Below are 16,233 nucleotides of genomic sequence, written 5' to 3' on the forward strand. Positions count from 1 at the left end.
TCAGTCTTATTCAACGGAATAATTTCAACTTGATCTTTATTTACAAATGTCATATTCCCATATGTAATGTCAATATTTTTCAAAAAGGATTCATTCACTGAAGGAAGTGATGGCGCATGCTAAACCTCTGTTTCTGATGGTTGGTGTGTTGAAGTTGGATGTTGTTGAGGTACATCAGGTTTATTAATGCTCTGCAGTAGATGGTAACTTGACATCTCTTCAAGTGGCTGTTCTTTGTTCACATAACAGTTAGATCTGCGCTGAGGAATTTTTCTGTCCAGATGAGAATCCAGATACTCAATGCTGCATTTACTAATTTGGGGAGTATCAATTTTTTAATAATAACTTCAATGGATTTTATTTTGTCTTCAGTTGCAGTAGTTGTTGGTTTCATTTCAAGATGAGCTACCTGATCATAATAGAAACATAGAGACATAGAAAATAGGTGCAGGAGTATGCCATTCGGCCCTTCTAGCCTGCACCGCCATTCAATGAGTTCATGGCTGAACATGCAACTTCAGTACCCCATTCCTGCTTTCTCGCCATACCCCTTGATCCCCTTAGTAGTAAGGACTGCATCTAACTTCTTTTTGAATATATTTAGTGAATTGGCCTCAACAACTTTCTGTGGCAGAGAATTCCACAGGTTCACCACTCTCTGGGTGAAGAAGTTTCTCCTCATCTCGGTCCTAAATGGCTTACCACTTATCCTTAGACTGTGTCCCCTGGTTCTGGACTTCCCCAACATTGGGAACATTCTTCCTGCATCTAACCTGTCTAACCACGTCAGAATTTTAAATGTTTCTATGCGGTCCCCTCTCATTCTTCTGAACTCCAGTGAATACAAGCCCAGTTGATCCAGTCTTTCTTGATAGGTCAGTCCCGCCATCCCGGGAATCAGTCTGGTGAACCTTCGCTGCACTCCCTCAATAGCAAGAATGTCCTTCCTCAGGTTAGGAGACCAAAACTGTACACAATATTCCAGGTGTGGCCTCACCAAGGCCCTGTACAACTGTAGCAACACCTCCCTGCCCCTGTACTCAAATCCCCTCGCTATGAAGGCCAACATGCCATTTGCTTTCTTAACCGCCTACTGTACCTGCATGCCAACCTTCAATGACTGATGTACCATGACACCCAGGTCTCGTTGCACCTCCCCTTTTCCTAAACTGTCACCATTCAGATAATAGTCTGTCTCTCTGTTTTTACCACCAAAGTGGATAACCTCACATTTATCCACATTATACTTCATCTGCCATGCATTTGCCCACTCACCTAACCTATCCAAGTCGCTCTGCAGCCTCATTGCATCCTCTCGCAGCTCACACTGCCACCCAACTTAGTGTCAACCGCAAATTTGGAGATACTACATTTAATCCCCTCGTCTAACTCATTAATGTACAGTGTAAACAGCTGGGGCCCCAGCACAGAACCTTGCGGTACCCCACTAGTCACTGCCTGCCATTCTGAAAGGTCCCCATTTACTCCTACTCTTTGTGTACATAATACAGCAGTGGTGTTTCAACCTCTTCAGTTTTAATTTCAACTGAATCTTCTTTGAGGGCATAGACTGGCGATTTCTGTATTCCAACAGATTGTTGAATGAGAGGGGTACTTCTGCAGCCTTGAGTTATCTTTCTTTCCAAATTTAATTTTAGGCGAGTGGTCTGCCTTTCATTGAATGTTGAGACTTCCAACTTCATTATGGTCGCATTAGCAGAATCTGCGGAGTTAACTTCCTTGACTGATATTGGTCTCCACTGTTGCATTCCAATCCTCCTTTGCAGACTGAATTCCAAGTCAAAAACATCATTTTCAGTGAGGCTGAATGTTTTTATTTCCTTCATTTTAAGTTCAATGGATGAATTTTGAGGTAAAATGATAGTCGAGGTATCATCATTGAAAGTGACTTCCTTTGAATGTGTGGCAATCCCCACAGACTTTCTAATGCCATCTGAGCAGCATTCAGCTCAAGGGTTCTAACCTGGTTCTCAGGTAATTTTGGAACAACAGTAGGTATCATTTGATAAAGCACATTTTCCATTTGCCGAACTTTTCCAATCATTCCCTGATTCCTTTTAACAATTTCCAACTCTTCAGTAACTGGTGGTAAAACAAAATGAAGATTTTTTCTGAGCTGAAGTAACTCAAATTTTTCAACATTTTCTTTTGTCATAAAAGCAACTTTCTAAATGCATGGGTAAACGTGAAAATTGGTATTGTTCACCATTGCATACTTTTCATGTTCTTCCAAATGGTAGATATCAGACAAAGAAAGCTGGTTTGAATCTGGCAAGACTGTTCCTTGAAGACCATTGCAGTACCTGTTGTTTATAAAATCATTCTGTACTGGCACTCTTTTGATTTTGTCAATTACCGCTCTTGAGGCAAGCAAGGTCTGGCCTGTTGGAGATGATGGACAAGCGGATGACATACAACCTGATGTTTCTATTTCAGCAATGGTCTCAAATAGAGAGAAATGTGGTTTCCCGTTAAAGTATTCAAGCAAGTACTTGTAGACCAAGATGTTTCAGATGACCATTGAGTGTCTGAATAATGAGCAAAAGAGGAACAACCATCGCTACTGCAGGATGAAATGGTTTCAAAACCGGGTGTAGACACTGGAGTAAGTGGATTACAAACCTGGGTTTTTAATGTGGAGTAAGGCGCCAATTTCACTACATTAACATATGGTATTTTTCTCAATGTTTCAGTACTGTATGAACTTTTTGTGGTTTGTGTACTGTAACTGAGAGATGACTCAGGAATTGATAATCGTGGGCCTGCCATTTTGGCATTCTCGCCAAGTGTTACCTTTGACATAATTATTTCATCCTTTCTAAATCCCGATGGTGATGCAGAATATCTTTCATACTTATAGCTACTGTATTCAGTTTCTTTCAGTGCGGTGTTACTTCGTGATGATCCTGAAATTTGCTTGTCCAATGATTTACTAGTAACAGTACACTGTCCATCAGTACTTGTCCATGTAACACTAGGAGTTATTCTCCATATTTCTTCTGAAGAAAACTGGTCAGATGTGTTTGTTCCAACCGAAGTGTGCTTTCTGAACAAATTTTGTTTCAAGCATTTTTCCTTAGAGTCTGATAAGGCTAGCCAGTCTTTTCCCGCACCTTTTAAAGCACTATACTGAGAAGAGTTATTGGAAACTGATCTGGACTTTTTGTAACTTAATTTTTCATTTGCAATTGAACCAAATGAATGAATAGATGTGTTCTTGAAGCAATCACAACCGGGATGATCACAAAAAGGTATCTCAAAGGAATTTTCATTTACTGCTTTTTCATTCAGACCTTTGGATTCTTCCAACTCTGACTTGACAAACTCTTCTGTTACATTACGTTGTTTTCTGTTTATTTATAACACATACAAGTCAATGCACAAAAATTAATTGTACTCCTATCAATATATTTTAAGAACAAAACATTGTCATACAGGCAATTCTTTTTCATAAATATACATTTTAAAAATACAATGATACCATTTAGCATTTTGTCAATCATGATTCACTGTCTAGGAGTTACATTTTCAGATCTGTATTTGATAACCGAAAAGACAGAAAATACAGGGGATGATTTTCATATTTGGCAGACTTTGGGTGGGTGAAGTGATCAGGATGCCTGCTTGATGTCTCCAGAGACGACTTAACCATTTTCATGGTTGAGATTCATTTGAATTGGCAAGCTGCCCACGGGTTTCCAGTGTTGATGAGCAGCTCGCCGATTGGGAGGGCAGGATAGCTGGTGCTCTAACATATATTTAAAGCGTGCTTGCACCTTTTAAAGCAAGTATATTTTTTTCTTTGGTGTTGATTCTGAGATGATATTTTTAAATTTTTTTTCATAAGGTTGACTACCAGGGCACCCAATGGCCGCGATTTTACAAAACTTGGCTTATGGAGGGAGTCACAGTACACACGGAGATCCTCTTCCCTTCTCATGAGTGGAAGAGACCTTCCCGGGAGATCAACACAGCCTGGTTGCACATTGCAGAGGAGGCACAAGCAGGGATGTGATCAGGAGAACCTGGGTGCAGCACCACAAATGTTTCAATGATCTCAGTAGATCATGAAATGTTTGAACAAAGCCGCACTCAATCTCATCCTGCTGTACGCGACTCATCACATCCCCATCACTCTAGCTTCCTTACCCTATTCTTTCACATCCTTACTCACCTCCATCCATCCCTCTCTCATCATCATAGGTAGTCCCTTGGAATCGAGGAAAACTTGCTTCCACTTTTAGCATGAGTTCTTAGGTGGCTGTACAGTCCAATACGAGAACCACAGTCTCTGTCACAGGTGGGACAAATAGTTGTTGAGGGAAGGGTGGTTGGGACAGATTTGCCGCACGCTCTTTCTGCTGCCTGTGTTGATACGGTTTCTTTTTCCCTCAATCTGTTTCAGCGAATACACTGACATGCGAACACTGTAGCAGCTTCTAACAAAGCAGACTTTATTAATTGTTTCACCGGCCGGGACTTATCAGAACAAAGTAACGCTCTCCCTCAGAGTGCGCTCACTTCCCTTGGACAAGTCCCGTTACAATGTAGGGGCGCAACAGTTATATACTTTCGGTACGTAATACAATTGAGGGACATTCAGTTCACCCTATCCTTTTGTGATCCCTCCTTCCCTTTGTCCACTCATGAGCCGACACCTGGCCTTCCTTGCCTAATTAGGTACGGGCAAGTGGTTATGTGTAATAGCAACTGTTTTTGCACAAAGAGCTTTTCACCCATTGCTTGTTATTGCTACAATTTTACTGGCGTGACTAGCAACCAAGACCTTGAGCAAGTCTGCTATTTGTGCCAATGTTGTAACATTTGCAGTCTGACATTCTTTTGGTTATCCTTCCATGATTCCTTTGTTCACTTCACTGTCTCCATTGCTATACATTTTCGCACATTCTCATTCCCCGCTTTTATCATTCCATGATAATCTTTAGGATTATTCCACGAGTATCGCTTTCAGCCGTTCGCACTCTCTTCCCTGATCCTCCTTGTCGAGTCGGTCTTTAGTTTGCTAGATCATAACCCGGGAGCCCATGGCCACAAGAGGGTTTGCTAACCTTGCCATCATTACTTTACAACAAAGGTTAAAGCAACCAACAATCAAGCAACAGGTAATTATTACTACGATGAGAATAATTGCCCCATGCATTAGATAGGATCTCCAAGATCCACCTAATAGCCAATCAAACCAGCTAGATCCTCCTGCTGGTGTGGATAACTTCTTCACCTCCCTTCTTATGTGATCAGCGAGATTGGTTATGTTTTCTGAACTATTGGGAATGTAAGTGCAACATTCAGATCCGATCAGGGCACACGTTCCCCCTTTCTCAGCTAACAGGTAATCAAGGGCCATTCGGTTTTGTAATGCTACGGTCCGTATCGCTACCATTTCAGCCGTGATGTCCTCCAGAGCTTCAGCAGTATAGTTAGCTATCTGTTCCAATACCCTCTCTAGGTTCTGTACTTCATCCATGGTGCGTCCTATCCCGATTGGAAACATCATGACCCCAAAGAACCTGTCGGCGGGGGTGAGGGCTCACCTGTGTCGGCTGGAGGCATGTGCTTCTGCCAGGGTACGTGTTTGCCGCACAAATGGCACCACATATCCCAAATAGCAGGACCCTGTCCATCGCCTAGGTAAACAGGGATACGCCCGATGCCCGCACACAAAATACATGCCGTTATACGCTGCCTTTTTATATATTGTGTTGGAGTCCCAACACTGGGCCCACAGACCTCCACCTGTTCTATTCGGAAGGTGAGAGAGGATAGTGACTCGTGCACGTGTTGTGATGTTGAGGTTGTGTGGGCAATCGCTGTACCCTATGATATGTCCCTTTCTGCTGGTGTCATTTTGGGTTAAACATATGGTCCCGGTTGGCCTCCCGATCCCCGAGGTATTGGTCAGGACTAAGAATGGGGGTTCCTTTTTATGGTCATACGGTGGTTGGTACCATTCCTGATACGTTTGACTAATGGAGTACCCAACACTCTCCCACTCAGTAACGTCCCCGTGGTTGTCCACACGGTAACGATATGATGCTCCTCCTGCCCTCCGTGATCCCTCTCTTAACCCGCCTTTCATCTTTCATTTTTGCACTGGCCCCCCTCCTCTCATGCTAGTCTGGCTCAGAAGCCACTTGACAGTCTCAGTTAGGGTCAGTGGAACAGGGAGCAAAGGAATTTCCACTTTGGAATGTACAGAGATATGTGAGCACACCCAGCAACTAGAAAAGTTCCCATTTCGCGCATAAACATAAGACATATCCAAAAAGGTGTTTACATGGAGCTCTCGCTTCAGTCTCGCTTCCCACGCGCCGCACTTGACGTACACCAACGCTACTATACAGACTGTGGCACACAGACACAGTTTCATCTTATCACTCTTGGTTAACAATTATTCGAGAACAAAATGTTTCTTGTAGCGTCTCTATGGACAAGGATAAATAGTCCGAATATTTTACTGATTCAAAGAGTTCGGTTTTCTCGCCTCTCAGGTCACCGTCGATGTAGCTGGTTGTCTATCACTACGGGCAGGGGTTCAAACTGTTCACCTCGGGACCCGCTCAGTTAGTCGGGACGCTCTTAGGAAGGACCTTATTCAGCTATGGAGAAGAGGAAGTCTGGAACAGAAACAGGGGTTAGGACAACCAGTAAAATAGGTTCATTAGAGGGTGATGAGCTTGCAGTGGTGCAGGTGAACCCAGGCACTTCTCCCCTCAACCTTAGCTGCAGTGGGGGTAGTAAGTAACACCTGAAAAGGCCCCTCCCATCATGGCTATAATCCCTTTCGAATCCATTTCTTAATCAGGACATACTTCCCTGGTGCCACGAGGGACGATTCGGGCAAAACTGGGAGGTCGAGGTGAGCATCTCGAACCTGGTTGTGGGCTATTCGCAGAGCCTGAGTCTGGGAAAGAACATAGGTGGTCATTTCCTCAGTCATGTGGTGGAATTGGACAGTAGAGGGGACATTCTGATTCCATGGGGTCATAAGGGGCCTACCATAAATTACCTCAGCGGGGGTCAGTCTAGCCTTACCGGTGGGAGTAGTTCGGATCTAGAATAGGGTGATGGGAAGGAGTTTGAGCCAATTGAGCCCAGTTGATGTTACCAGTTTTGCAAGCTTGGTTTTAAGGGTTTGATTAGCACGTCCAACTAGTCCCGCAGCTTGGGGTCTGTATGCACAATGCAGCTGCTGGTTAATGCGCATCTGGGAACAGAATCTTTGTTAACTTGTCCTATAAAGTGAGGGCCTTAATCGGAACTCAGTCGAGCTGGGATACTATATCTAGGAACAATTTCACTCATTAACACCTTAACAACAGTTTGAGCCTTATTGTCCAGGGTAGGGTAAGCTTCGATCCATTTGCTAAACACACCTACTATTACTAACACATATTTGTAACACTGAACTCTTTGCAACTCAATATAGTCCAACTGCAAGGTCTCAAAGGGACCTTCTGGTAGGGGCGTCTTACCCCAATCACAGGGGACTCCCTTCCCTGGATTATGCTGTTGGCAAACAAGGCAGCGACTACTGATGTTCTGGGCCAGCGCCTGGAGTCTAGGGTGCCACCATGTGGCCAAAAGTGTGTCACTTGTCCTTGCTCCACAATGAGTAGCAAAGTGCATACATTCAATAACCCATAGGGCCAACTCGTCAGACATGCAAGTCTGTTCCGTGGGAGTGGTCCAGAGTTTAGAAACATTGTCATAAGTACATCCATAATCTTTCCACAACAGTTTATCTTTTTCAGGAGCGTCCTCCTGTGCTTTAATGACATCTTGAATGGTTGGCATTGGTTTTTCCGAGCTAACTTATCCTTTGCAGGATTTTTAGTTTGACTCATCATTCTGGGCACCACCATTTGTTGTCCACGAGAGGCCTGTTTGGCTTCTCTGTCAGCACAGCGGTTTCCTATGTCAACCGGAGATTTTCCGGTAGTGTGGGCGGTACACTTGACAATGGCAATACGTTTGGGGAACATGAGGGCCTGCAACAAGTCCGATACTAGTTGCCTATGGGATATCTCATTTCCATTTGAGGTTAAGAATCACCTGTTTTTCCATAATTGTCCAAAATCATGGGCCACCCCAAAGGCATACCTAGAGTCGGTATTGATATTGACCTTGAGGTCTTTAGCTAAGATACAGGCTCAAGTGAGGGCGAATAGTTCAGCTTGTTGGGCGGAATAGGCGGTCTCAAAGGCGGCAGGTTCCAGGACCTGATTCTCCTGTTTTACTATGGCGTATCCCGAAATTCGTCCGCCTTCTGGGTCAATGGAAGAGCTTCCGTCAACGTACATAATACAGTCAGGGTCCTCCATTGGTACATCAACTAAATCCGCCCTAACCGAGGTGGCCTCTTGAATTAAAGATAAACATTCGTGACTTGGTTCTTCCTCATCTTGGGGTGGCTCGGTAAGAAAACAGGCTGGATTAATGGCAGCACAGCGCCGAAAGGTCTGCTTAGGATTATTTAGTAGGTAGATCTCATATCTGCTTTGCCTGGCCATGGTAAGATGTTGAGTCTGCAGCTGACCCAGGAGGGCAGCGACGGAGTGAGAGGTATATACAACAATATCCTGCTGGAGGGTAAGGTTGGCGGCGGATTGAAGACTGTTATAGATGGCAGTTAATATTTGAGTACATACAGGGTGTCCCAAGGTAACAGGGTCTATTTTGGAAGAGTAGTAGGCAACAGGCCTATGCTTATCCCCGTGTTTCTGAGTTAAGACAGCGGTAGCACAATCTTTCAGGATCGTACAATACAGTTGAAAGGGCTGGTCATAGAGGGGCCGGCCCAAAGCCAGAGCTTGCAGCAGGGCTGTCTTTCGTTTCTTAAAGGCTTGGATGTCTGCGGCTTCTATTTCAAAGCTGCCTTCCTTGGTTGTATACGGTGTGAGGTGCTTAGTCATCAGGGCAACATTAGGGATCCAGGATCTACAGTAATTGATCATCCCCAACCACTGCTGCATTTGTTTAGCCGTGCTAGGAACTGGAAATTGGCAGATGAGTTCGACCCGGCTAGCCTCCAGGGCTCGGTGGGTGCCTGATAAAATGATCCCAAGAAATTTAACTTGAGACTGGCCAATCTTGACCTTTGATGGTGAAACTATGTATCCCAGGGAGGACAAGTAATTCAGTAACTGATTCGCATCCTCCTAATTACTTGGTTCATCTGCGCTGGCTACCAGCAAATCGTCCACATATTGGATTAAAGTGGATCCCTTAGTCAGCGTGAGGGACTGTAACTGTTCCTGCAGGCATCTCGAGAACAATGTCGGGGAGTGGATGAACCCTTGGGGAAGTCTAGTCCATGTATATTGCTGTCCCTGGTAAGTGAAGGCGAACAGGTACTGACTCATCTGGGCCAGCGGCAAAGCGAAGAAGGCATGTTGGAGGTCTATTATTGTGAAGATCTTGGCGTTGGCTGGGATTAACGACAGTATCTGTGCTGGGTAGGGGCTGGATGATAGCATTGATGGCTCGAAGGTCTTGGACCAAACGGAACTGATTTGTTTTGCCTGGCTTAGGGACTGCCAGTATTGGGGTATTACACGGGGACTGACATTGAACCAAAATCTCCTGTTCTACTAATCCCTTGATCAATCGGTGGATACTTGGTATTGCTTGTGGTTTCAGTGGGTACTGACGGATGGAGGGCCAGTCCACATTGTCCTGTACCAGGATTTCAATGGGATCGATTGGAGTATAACCCACTTGGGAGGGGTCCTCTGCCCATATGTGAGGATCCACGTGATCGGGTGTATTGGTACCGGTATGGTGGCGTAGTACCGTCAGGACCTTCTCGGGGTCTCTGTGAAATTGGACCGTCCGGCCATGTCCCACAATCTGCAAATCCGGGCTGGTAGGGTCAGCCTCGTCTATAGCTTGGCGCACCATAATTCCGAAATCTTTAGCGTGGTGGGGAGGTAATACTTCGCGAGTGACATGGGGTGCCACCGTCGGGGGCTGCTGCCACAACTTTCTATTCATTTCCACGAAATCTGCTTTCCCCTCCGGTCCAGACACTCTGGCTCTTAGGAGGATTTCCCACTCCTCCCCCACGTGATCCTGGTAGAGATTCTGGAGATCCTAATTCTTACCACTAGGATCATAGGCTAGGGTCACATGATAGGGCGCTTGGGGCAAATCCAGGGACCACCATTGAGGGGTCCGGGTAGTGTAGCACTGCCGTTTAAAGGATCCTTGCTTTACAACGATCCCATCATTCCCGCATTCCAGATGCAACTGAAATTTACAGAGGAGATCCCTAGCCATCAAGTTACAGTTCAAATTGGTGGTAATAACAAACCGATGTTCCACAGATTCTTCCTTGTAATTTACTTTAACTGGTTCCGACACTGGGAATGTTGAGACATGTCCCAGGAACCCTGACAATCCCTGTGTTTCAGTAGAGGCAGGGAGTTTAAGCTTCGACTGCACAGAGGACATGGAAGCTCCTGTATCTATTAAGAAGGGTTGCCACTCATTTTGAATTTTTAGCGATATCATCGGCTCCTCATCCGAGGAAGGTCCTCGTACAGTCAAGCTGCGTGGTCAGTATTGATATTCAGGTGACAGTTGGGCAAAGGGGTTGTTCTGCGAGAAGTTAGTACAAGATCCTCATCCTCGCCCCCCCTTGTCCCCCTCCTTTTCCTCCTCTTCCTTTTTCGTGCCGATGGGAGGGGCACTCCCTGCTCCAATGTCCTTCTTGTCCACAATTAAAGCATCATCCACTCCTTCCCCAGCCCTGGCCGCCTCCCATACCCGATCGGGGACCATAAGGTGGTCCATAGTTTGCGGGGCCGGGACCGTTGGGGTGTTGGGTATACCCATATCCCTGGTTATCCACCCAGCCCCGTACACAGTACTGTGGCTCCATTTGATATTCCCTTGGGTCGGGTTTCGGTCTTTCCCCTCGAGGAGGCTCTTCCTTTCTAGTCACGTATTCGGTCTTGACCCGGGTTGGGGGCGCACACCCTCCCTCTCCTTTCTTTTCCTGCCAATAATATTTCACTGCTCTTTCCATCTGGGCCTTACTGTTATCTGCCCAATTCATATTATTGGTCCGGATAGCATGAGCAATCGAATGGGGTAGGCACTGAAGTAGAATAGCGCAGAATTGAGGTGAATTATCTCCCGCCCTGAAGGCATTATCTCCTGATTGGCCTCAGTATAACTCGATGAACCTTTCCATGAATTCATCAGCGTTTTCATCTCGTTTGGGTTTGGTTTCTAATACAGTGGCCATACTGATGGGTTTTTGGAGGGTCGTGCCGAGAGCAGTAAAAACAGCGTTTAGGCGGTCCTGGACATTAGGATGTGCAGCTGCCAGTGCGCCATGGTCAGCTCGCCTCACATGGGTTAGGAACCGGGCGTGCTCAGTTGGGCTCAGGGTTTGCTGCACTAGGGACCACAAGTCTCTCGATTCCGCATTGTAGACGGCAATGGTAGTTCGGAGGTGATCTATAAACTTGACAGGTTCGATCGGGCATGGTGGCCAGAATGGCCATAATTTCGTTCGGTTTCCAAGGCACATAGACATCTATGGTGAGGTGGTTTGCAGCTTGTTGTGCATCAGGGTTTGGCATTGGTCGGACCGGGACTGCCGCCGGGGCTTGGGGATGGGAGCGTCAACCTCGGAAGATGTTTCTGGATCGGAAGGTGGCTCGGAGCCATCTGACCACGCAGCACCTCCGCGTCCCGATCGACGGGAGTGTCTGTTTTGCCTTTCGCGACTGGTATTCTGACTAGCGGATTCACGGGACTGCCTGTTCCTTCGAGATGTAGATCTGCCCTTCCGGTGAGATCTGGTCCTCTTGGCTAAATGGCCTGTGAACTGGGGGCTTGAGTCGCTATCAGAAGAGGAAGGGTCCGTCTGGGCTTGTCGGTTCATTGGTGTGGGGTTACGGTTATCATCACCTCCTACCGCTAGAGTGTAGGGTGGAGGTTGACGGGAAGGGGGCCGTGGTAAGGGGCCAAGGGCTACGGAAGGCACCGTTGGGTGCTGAGTCAGTGACCATTCATCAAATTCATCCTCAGCCTCGGTCAACGCAAAGCCAACCATTTGACTACGTAGTCTGTCAATATCTTTCTCAGAGGTCCCAGTGGAACTCTTAGTACGTTTCTCATGCGTGCACTCTTTTTAAAGACGTCTACAGTTTTAACATGTCCTCCTTCTGTCAAGGAGAATCCTAATTTAGTGGCGTTCTCCTGCCAACTTGACAGAAGTGATGCATCTTTTAGCTTTTGACAGTAATGCCTCCATGTGGCTATTAGATCCTTATCCTTCTTCCCTCGTCCCTTTTTCCAAATCAATTCTTGGGCCCTTTTGGCCACCTCTACGCTTCTGGTGCCCCCTAGGGGCCATTGGTCATCTAATAATTTGTTCAAGGCTCCAGATAACAGTCTAAATTGTCCAGCTCTTTCAGGGAACTCTTAACATAACTTCTGTAGCGGACTACCCGCATCCGTAGTTTTATCTAACTGATTACCCATCCTCGCGTCGCCCCGCGAATGATCAATGTCCTAATTCAGTGCCGATTGCCTCCGCGTCACCCCGTGGTGGATTAGGTTACCTTATCCAGAGCCTAGGCGGACCAAGTGATATACAAGATCGACGCCGTACTTGGCATAAGTACAATTTCAAATTTGCACAGTCCCACGTCGCCCCGCGACTTAGTTTTACCTAATTCCCTATCCTCCGCGTCGCCGCGCAGTTTTCCTATTCGTGTCGCCCCGTGATAATCCTTACTTAATCCTCCGTGTCACCGCGCGGTACAATTCCCCTTGCGTCGCCGCGCAATTCGTTTAAGTCCAATCAGCGCCTAGACGGGCCAAGTGATATACACAAGGTTGATGTTGAACCTGACTTGGATACTTATTTCCTAAATTTAAAAGGTATTCGCCAGATTGACCTGGATCTCGTTCAGACACTACCTGAGAACCAGCGAGTGGCAAAACTTGTCCTCAGACTTTTGGACCAGAGGAAACCAAAGTGTTATTTAAAGTATACTCACTCCACTGGCCACTTTCCTCCCGTCTCGTCTGAGGCTAGTTCGGCTCTTAGTTCGCAAGTTTTCGGCAGTCGTCTGTTGAGATCCCACTTCTGACACCAAATGATAATACGGATTCTTTTTCACTCAATCTGCTTCAGCGAATACACTGATACACGAACACCTTTGTTGCCTTTTCAGTAAAAGACCTTTATTGGAGATTCTTGGCCGGGACTTGTCAAGATAAAGGAACACACTATATTAGAGCTTGTTCAACTCCCTCAGGACAAGCCCCTATACAATGCAAAAGCTCAACAGTTATACATTTTCAGAACAGAACACATTTGATGAGCACTTGGTCCATCCAATCCCTTTCTACTTCCCCCAGAATACATCCAATGGCAGGCCAAAATGTCTCCTAATTAGGGCGGGCTCCAGGGTCCTTGTTTACAGTTTCGCTCTACATTGTACTTCCCTATTTTATGGCTTGTTATAGCAGTCTTTTCGTCTGACTCATGCCTGACTTTGCTTTTCACATAACTCGCGTTTGACCACAACTCTGAGTAACCCCTTTTTGTGTCGACAGTGCAATAATCTGCATCTTGACATTTCTTTAGCTATTTCCCATGATTCTCTACCCTCTGCTACATTTGCAATCCTGCTGTTCACATTCTCAGTGGGGGGGTGGGGAAATGAAATGAGTGTGGGAAGGGGGGGAAATGAGTGTGGGAAGGGGGGGGAAATGAGTGTGGGAAGGGGTGGGAAGGGGCATGGGGGGGCATGAGTGTGGGGGGGAGGAAGGTGAATGCGTGTGTGGGAGGGAGGGAGGGATGTGTGCATGAGAGCCGCGTGTGGCGGAGGAGGAGAGAGAGGTGAGGTGGAGGATGAGGAGAGAGAGGTGAGGTGGGGGACGAGGAGAAGAGAGAGGTGAGGGGGGAGGAGGAGAGAGAGGTGAGGTGGGGAGGAGGAGAGAGAGAGAGGTGAGGTGGGGAGGAGGAGGAGAGAGAGAGAGAGGTGAGGTGGGGAGGAGGAGAGAGAGGTGAGGTGGGGGAGGAGGAGAGAGAGGTGAGGTGGGGGAGGAGAAGAGAGCGGGTGAGGTGAGGTGGGGGAGGAGAAGAGAGCGGGTGAGGTGAGGTGGGGGAGGAGGAGAGAGCGGGTGAGGTGGGGGAGGAGGAGAGAGCGGGTGAGGTGGGGGAGGAGGAGGAGAGAGCGGGTGAGGTGGGGGAGGAGGAGAGAGCGGGTGAGGTGAGGTGGGGGAGGAGGAGAGAGCGGGTGAGGTGGGGGAGGAGGAGAGAGCGGGTGAGGTGGGGGAGGAGGAGGAGAGAGCGGGTGAGGTGGGGGAGGAGGAGGAGAGAGCGGGTGAGGTGGGGGAGGAGGAGAGAGCGGGTGAGAGGGTGGAGGAGGAGGGAGAGGGGTGGGGGAGGAGGGAGAGGTGAGGTGGAGGAGGAGGGAGAGGTGAGGTGGAGGAGGAGTGGGAGAGGGGAGGAGGAGGGGTGGGAGGGAGGAGGAGGGGGGGAGAGGGGAGGAGGAGGAGGAGGAGGGGTGAGAGGGAGAAGGGGTGGGGGTAGGGAGGAGGAGGGGTGGGGGAAGGGAGGAGGGGTGGGGTGGGTGCGATGGGGTGGGGGAAGGGAGGAGGGGTGGGGGTGGGGGTTGGCGGCGGGGGGGAGAGAGAGGAGTTAGCTCGCCGTTATTACACACTGCAAATTCCGGACATCACATTCTTCATGTGACCCAATCATTGAGACAATTTAAAATCAGCGATATGATAATGCTGCTCATTGAAACCCTTTGCTACAAATTCCATATAACACATAAATCCTTTAATCCTTCCTATACTCATCAACTCATTTTGCAGAAGAAAGAAACTCACACATACTGTATTCAAGAATAATGTTAACAAAAATGTTGTCCAAACATATGTATCCAAAAGGGATAGAATGAGGCCAAATAACATGGATGTGGCTGGTGAAGAAGGCTTCCATTCAAATACTAAAGACTCTTCAATAAGCAGTATTAAATTACCTGCCTACGAAACATGTTCCTCATTCTTTCAATGTCGTTCAACTTCCAGATATGACTAAATAGGTCATATCCAAAATGAGGGAATCCACAAAGATACTGGAATAAATTAGCATCTTCGTAGTATGGGCAGTGTGAAATCAAAGGAATGAAAATTGGGTGCGTTCAATCTCTTCAATTAGATTACAGCTCATGGTGAATGTGAAAATTTACCACATCTTTTTAAAGTGTCTGGCGACATATTGATATTAGTCATGTGCTTTCCCTACCCCTACCATATTATGCTGAGAGCTTATTTGTTTCTCTAACTACCCACAAGATTTCATTCTGTTGTCAGTATTATAATGCAGGCCTTCTTGCAATGTATTTATGTTCACAGTAGACTATGACAAGTCATTAGAGATGATGATTTCTAAGGGACTACCTGTTCCTCCAGCAATCAAGGCAACTGATGCTAAAATAGTGCCTATAGCTGTAAAAACATATTTCATTTCTAATGAAGCCAGGATGATTTTAGAATGGCACATTACAGAGAAAAAACTTCAACACAACTGGAGTTTACCATTACATATTCAAAGATCACAAGAGGCATTCATTCCTTTTGCTCCAAAGCTAATTGCCTCACAGCTCAACCCACAGCCTGATTTTGATACAAATATTGTTCCAATTGAGCCTGCATTTCTAGCTGCTGAGAGTCAAAAAAAAATTAGAGCTGAATGTAAAGAAACGGATCATAAATCATCGGTGGGGTCCCCCCACGTTGTTTATTTGTCATTAGAGAGTTTTATGCCTCATGCTCCATCAGTAAAAAGTATCAAGCCACAATTAGAAATATCAGCAGAAAATGAGGCATTGCTAAATAGTAAGTTTAAAACAGTTTGTTTACAAAACATGTTTGTACAACTCAAGGCAGGAACATTTTCTGCACCACAGTGTGAAGAAGCTATCAAAATCAAGAAAGAAAACAGAAAAGGAATGTTGCCTGTGATTGCTCGCCTAAAATCAGAACATAAAGATCAGTTAAATATGTGTTTAACAAAACAAAGTCGAGAAATAAAACTGGATAATTTGCCAGCAATTGTACAAGAATTCTACCAAAGTATATATCCCCCAGCACCAAAAAAAACATTATCAAAACTTTTTGCACGTGGTGAAGGTTTTAAAAAAACAAGGCCAG

The 16,233-nt window shown here is 46.3% G+C and overlaps 1 protein-coding gene across 1 annotated transcript in view; it reads left to right on the forward strand.

Moving 5' to 3' along the window:
• LOC139247827 (uncharacterized) overlaps positions 1-16,233 on the forward strand; it is a 44,622-nt gene that overhangs the window by 7,777 nt on the left and 20,612 nt on the right. The gene's annotated exons all lie outside the window — the stretch shown is intronic.

The sequence above is a fragment of the Pristiophorus japonicus genome, unplaced genomic scaffold, assembly GCF_044704955.1.
Source record: "Pristiophorus japonicus isolate sPriJap1 unplaced genomic scaffold, sPriJap1.hap1 HAP1_SCAFFOLD_283, whole genome shotgun sequence".
In the NCBI taxonomy this organism is placed as follows: Eukaryota; Metazoa; Chordata; class Chondrichthyes; family Pristiophoridae; genus Pristiophorus; species Pristiophorus japonicus.